Genomic DNA, 6,000 nt, shown 5'->3' with positions numbered 1-6,000 from the left:
GTTTCAGCAAAGGAAGAGGGCTAATTGTTAGAGAAGTCAATCACGTGATTAGAGGATCAAAACTTCTAGTCCAACCCCAGACCTCTGGGAAAGGGGGAGGGGCTGGAGATTGAGTTCTATCACCAATGGCCAATGATATAATCAATTGCATCTGTGTAATGAGGCCTTGGGCTTCCCCGTGGCTCAGAGGTAAAGAATCTGCCTGCAATGCAGGAGCTGCAGGAGGCTCCTGGGTTGGAAAGTTCCCTGGAGCAGGGCATGGCAACCCACTCCAGTATTCTTGCCTGGAGAATCCCAGGGACAGCTGAGCCTGGTGGGCTTTTGTCCATAGGGTTGCAAAGAGTCGGACAGGACTGAAGAAACTCAGCACACATGCATGCACAGTGAGGCTTCTGTAAAGACCCCAAAGGAGAGGGTTCGAAGGACTTCCAAGTTGGTGATCACGTGGAGATGCTAGGAAAAGGATGCACCTGGAAATGCACGGGTGCTCTGAGTCCCTCCCACATGCCTTTCCTGTGCAAATCTGCCATCAGGCTGCTCCTGAGCTACAGCCTTTTATAATAAACCGGTGATCTAGTAATTACAGTTTTTCCTGTAAGTCTGTGAGCCTCTCTCACAAGGTCATCAGACCTGAGGAGGAGGCCATGGAAACCTTGGATTTATAGCCAGTTGGTCAGAAGCACAGATAACAGCCTGGGCTTTCGACTGGCTTCTGAGTAGGTGAGGTGCTGGAGGCAGGAGTCTTGTAGGACTGAACCCTTAACCTGTGCAATCTAATGCTATCTCCTGGTGCCAGAGAGTGTCAGAATTTAGTTGAATTCTAGGATACCCTACTAGTGTCTCAAAATCATTTATTGTATTTTTGGGGAACCGCTGCCCCCTCTCCTACCCCAAAGTTGAAACTGAGTCTCAGAACACCAAGAACTGTGTTTTTTATAGATGCCTTTCTCCACCTAGCTTGCCAACATCTACTAGGAATACATACTGGATTTTGTCAAATACTTTTTTCTTCCTTCCTTCTTTTCTCTTTTTTTCTTTTTGCATCTATTGGAGGATTATGTAGTTTTCCCCCTTTATCCTGTTAATGTGAAATAAATTGATTGATTTTTTAATGTTAAAGTCTTGTTGTTCGGTCGCCCAGTCATGTCTTACTTTTTGTGACCCCATGGACTGTAGCATGCCAGGCCTCCTTATTCCTCACCATCTCCCGAAGTTTGCCCAAGTTCATGTCCATTGCATCGGTGATGCTATCTAGCCATCTCATCCTCTGATGCCCTCTTCTCCTTCTGCCCTCAAACTTTCCCAGCAGTCTTGTATCCCTAGTATAAATCCCACTTGTTATGGTGTACTTTTATTTAGACATACTGTTTAACTGTTGGATACTGTTAGATGGCATCACCGACTCAATGGACATGGATTTGAACTAACTCTGGGAGATCATGAAGGACAGGGAAGTCTGGCATGTTACAGTCCATGGGCAAAGAGTTGGACACAACTTGCTGCTGCTGCTGCTAAGTCGTATCAGTCATGTCTTACTCTGTGCGACCCCATAGACGGAAGCCCACCAGGTTCCTCTGTCCCTGGGATTCTCCAAGCAAGAACACTGGAGTGGGTTGCCATTTTCTTCTCCAATGCATGAAAGTGAGAAGTGAAAGTGAAGTCTCTTAGTCGTGTCCGACTCTTATCGACCCCATGGACTGCAGCCTACCAGGCTCCTCCGTCCATGGGATTTCCCAGGCAAGAATACTGGAGTGGGGTGCCATTGCCTTCTCCTGGACACAACTTAGGGACTGAACAACAACAACAAATACTGTTTAGCTCTATTTGCTAAACTTTTGTTGAGAATGTTTGCATATATATTCATGAGGGATATTGCCTGTAGTTTCCTTGCAATGTCTGTCTAGTTTTGGTATTAGAGTAATGCTGGTCTCACAGAAAGGTTTGGGAGATAACCCACTTCTATTATCTGGAAGAATTTTTATAGAATCGATATCATTTGTTCCTTAAAATGTTCAGTTGTAATTCACCAGTGAAGTCATCTGAGTCTGGAGTTTTATTTCATGGGAATGTTTTGAATTTACTTAAAATGTAAAGGAATTCAGTTTATTTAAAGCTATAGGGTTATGCAGGTTACCAATTTTTTTCTTGAATGAACTTTTGTAGTTTGTCTTTCAAGACATTTGTCCATTTATCCAAGATTTTACATTTATTGGCATATTTGCTTGTATTATGCCCTGATTATCCTTTTGATATCTGTAGAATCTGTGGTAAAATTATCTCTCTCATTCCTGATATTAGCAATTTGTGTCTTTTCTCTATCTCTTCCTCTTTTCCTGATTAATCTGGCTGGAAGCTTATTAATTTTACTGATGGTCTCAAAGAACTAGATTTTGGCTTCATTCCTGTCTATTTTGTTTTTTTCCTACATCATTGCTTTTTACTTTGGTCTTTATTTCATTTATTTTGCTTATTTTTGGCTTAATTTGCCTTTACTTTTCTAGTTTCTTAAGATGGAAACTAAGGTCACTTTAGGTTTTTCTTCTTGTGTATAGGTGTTTCATGCTAAAAATGGCCTTTTAAATACCACTTTAGGTGCCTTCCACAGATTTTGAAACAGTGTGTTTTCATTCATTTCAAATATTTTGTAATTTCCCTTTTGATTTCTTTGGTCATATGATATTTAGATGTGTATTATTTAGTTTTCAAGTATTTGGGAATTTTACAGACATCATTCTGTAATTGATTTCTAATTTAATTTTACTGTGGTCAGAGAAATATTTTGTGTGACTTGAATCTTTTTGCATTTATTGGGACTTGTTTTGTAACTCAGAATGTAGGCTGTCTTGGTAAATGCTCTGTGCATACTTGGAAAAAAAAAAATGTGTATTTTCCTGTTTGGAAGTGGAGTGTTTCATAAAAGTCAACTAGGTCAAGCTGGGTAATATTGTTGTGCAAGTCTTTTCTATCCTTATTGATTTTCTGTTTTTCCTTCTTCCTTCAGTTATGGAGAGATGACTGATGAAATCTCTGACTGTAACTGGATATGTCTATTTCTCTCTGTAGCTCTTTGGGGGAGGGGAATGTGGAGGTCAGAAAGTTGAGTACCATCCCCACTAGAAGCTGAGAATATTAATAAAACCCTGCAGTCAAATGGCGGGGAAGAAGAGGAGGACAGGGTGCCAGGAGGGACCCCACTGTAGTGGCAGAGATGGAGGTCATGTCTCTTCCAGAAGGAAAGATGCTCCGTTGGGCTAGATTCTGGATTAAACAATTTACACTTCCTCTAACATGGTGATTCTCCAGCTAGGATGTGGATCAGGGTGACTTGGGAACTACTTAAAATGGACTTCTGGGCCTGCCCCACTCACAAAGTTTCTGATTCTGTAGGCCTGCAGTAGGGCCCAAGACTGCATTTCTAACAAATTCCCAGGTGATGCTAGTCCTGGACTGCTGCTCAAATGCAGACTCCCCTCCTTCCACTTTGGGCCTTATACCTGCTGTCCCTCTGCCCCACAGCCCTCCCACCCTCTGACTCCCATCCTGCCCACCTGGTTAATGTTTCAGCAGCTTCCCTGAGGCTCCACGTCCAGATGAATTGCCTCCCTAGAAGTTCCTCGATCCCCCTATGTCTCCATGTCACATTATGCAGTGACTGCCTGTTATCTGTCATCCTGTCCTCCCCCTGGACTGTCAGACCTCAAGAACAAAGGCCCTGTCCGTCTTGTTCACCATCGTACTCCCGGAGCAGAGCGCACGCTCAGACATTCACTGCACAAATGATGCCTAATTCCTCAAAGTGTGAGTGGTCACAAAAGCCTCACCTGAGCTTTCCATACCTTCTGTGAACTGAATATTAATCATAGCGACAATAAGACACCTGGAAATGGGACCAGAGTCTCCCAAGACCATCCCTTCCTTCTTGGGTGTTAGATTGGGGCAAAAAACACGTGAAACAGGATTGGGGTTTTGGGGAGCGATAATTTCAAACACACCTCCTCTCTTTGGAATTTCTTCCCCCAAAGGACACATCAGAAGTCACGGGGTGCTGTGGCTCCCTGTCAGATGAGCTGTTCCTGTCACTTTTTAGTCCTTCAGGGCAGCATCTGCTATGTGTCGACGGCAGCTGCCAGGTGTAAAGATGAATGACCCAGGTTCCACCTTGATGGATAACTGCCCCCAACAAATTGGCACATGATCTACAGAGATCTTCTTTAGGAAATGTGATGCACAGTGATGGATGAGGAAGGAGAGCCGTACTACTGCTACCAGACACACCAGACCTGAAGACACTTTTCTGTGGCAACTGAAAACCAGGCCACCACACAGATCCAAAGGGAAAAATCCCCATTCACTCAAGTCGTGGAAATTAACACCACCAGGCATTTGGATAATTTTGTACTTCTCACAGATCGCTTTCTCTCAACTATTAAAAAGCAGAGACATCACTTGGCCGACTAAGGTCCCTACAGTCAAAGCTATGGTTTTTCCAGTAATCATGTATGGATGTGAGAGTTGGACCATAGAGAAAGCCGAGCGCCAAAGAATTGAAGCTTTTGAACTGCGATGCTAGAAAAAGACTGACTCTTGGGAGTCCCTTGGACTGCAAGGGGATCAAACCAGTCAATCCTAAAGGAAATCAACCTTGAATATTCATTGGAAGAACTGATGCTGAAGCTCTAATACTTTGATCACCTGATGTGAAGAGCTAACTCATTGGAAAAGACCCTGATGCTGGGAAACATTGAAGCCAGGAGGAGAAGAGGGCGACAGAGGATGAGATGGTTGAATGGCATCATCGACTCAATGGACATGAATTTGAGCACAGTTCAGGAGATACTCAGAGAAGGCAATAGCAGCCCACTCCAGTACTCTTGCCTGGAAAATCCCATGGATGGAGGAGCCTGGTAGGCTGCAGTCCATGGGGTCACTAAGAGTCGGACATGACTGAGCGACTTCACTTTCACTTTTCACTTTCATGCATTGGAGAAGGAAATGGCAACCCACTCCAGTGTTCTTGCCTGGAGAATCCCAGGGACAGTGGAGCCTGGGGGGCTGCCATCTATGGGGTTGCACAGAGTCGGATACGACTGAAGTGACTTAGCAGTAGCAGCAGGAGATACTGAAGGACAGGGAAGTCCGGCGTGTTGCAGTTCATGAGGTTGCAGAGTCTGACATGACTGAGTGACTGAACAGCAACAACAATAATTAAATTATCAGTGAGATAGACAGGATAGGTATCACTATTTCCATTTTTCCTATGGGTAAACTGAGGCTAGAAGAGGTTAAATGTCAACTCCAAGGTCCCAAGTGCACTGGGGCAGAGCCAGGGCTGCAGCCTGTCATCTGGTTCCCCACTCCCAGCACTCCTTATACCCACTCTCTGGACAGCAGGGTGGGAAAAACACTGTCACTTGTTTTCCTACAGAGCAGTCAAGAAAGGGCTGACTGGTAAGAAATGTTTGTGTACACATGCCTTGAGGCTGATTTATGGGAGAAAAACATCATGGGAAAGCATTTGGTTGGAGCTCAGAATTAAAAAGAAAAGTACATTTCATCACTCCTGGTGCACCACATGCGACGTTACGCAGCAAGCCCCAGGTGAGAGGGGCCAAAGCAGGTGGCAGCGACCATGTGGCAACAATGACCCAAGGCTTTATTCCTCTTGTACAAGGCCTTGCGGAAGCAGCTCATCCCTTCTCCACTACAGTGCTCTGTGCATTGCTTTAGGGGACAAAGCTGGGGTCCATGTACCAGCCTCAGGCCAATTAAGCCTAAAACAAGTGCTTAGGCTGCCAATGCACTGAAGACACTTTCAGTGCCAGGGGCCCCGACCCACAGCAGAAAGCCTGCCGGACCTGCCCCGGTAATTGGGCTGATGCACCGGCTCAGCGTCCACAGCTTCCCTAATGACCAGTGCTGCCGGCTGTTGGTTTAGGAGCATTTAAAATGAGAAAGCACTAGAAAACACAGGTGTGGTGAGCCCACAAGTCAGGCCCCTCT

This window comes from Bubalus bubalis, chromosome 23 (genome assembly GCF_019923935.1).
Source record: "Bubalus bubalis isolate 160015118507 breed Murrah chromosome 23, NDDB_SH_1, whole genome shotgun sequence".
Lineage (NCBI taxonomy): Eukaryota > Metazoa > Chordata > Mammalia > Artiodactyla > Bovidae > Bubalus > Bubalus bubalis.
Note: the sequence above shows the minus strand (reverse complement) of the source record.